The sequence below is a fragment of the Charadrius vociferus genome, unplaced genomic scaffold (genome assembly GCF_000708025.1).
Source record: "Charadrius vociferus isolate BGI_N301 unplaced genomic scaffold, ASM70802v2 scaffold455, whole genome shotgun sequence".
NCBI lineage: Eukaryota > Metazoa > Chordata > Aves > Charadriiformes > Charadriidae > Charadrius > Charadrius vociferus.
The window spans coordinates 1,142,943-1,143,244 of record NW_009648550.1 but is presented as its reverse complement, the minus strand read 5'-3'; positions in this window follow the sequence as shown (position 1 = coordinate 1,143,244).

The window sequence follows — 302 nt, the reverse complement described above, 5'->3', positions numbered from 1 at the left end:
TTTCCTCCCCCCCCACCCCCCCACCCCCTTCTCCTTTTGAGCCATTGTGCTTAACTGAATTTTATAAAGCTGATCGATATCTTGGTAAAATATTCATTTTTAAACTAGCGGGCAGCGAAATCTTTGCTTTGTGCTAAAGTCAACAGTAGGAGAGTTTCAGCTCCAATAAATGCAGGGATGCTTCCAGCTCTCGCAGAGCCGGGGCGCGGCGGGCCGGGGCGCAGGTAGGTGACACCCGCCGCTCCTTCTCCTGCTTCTCCTGCGATTTTAACTCCCACCTTCAGCGCCTCTTCCATCCATCC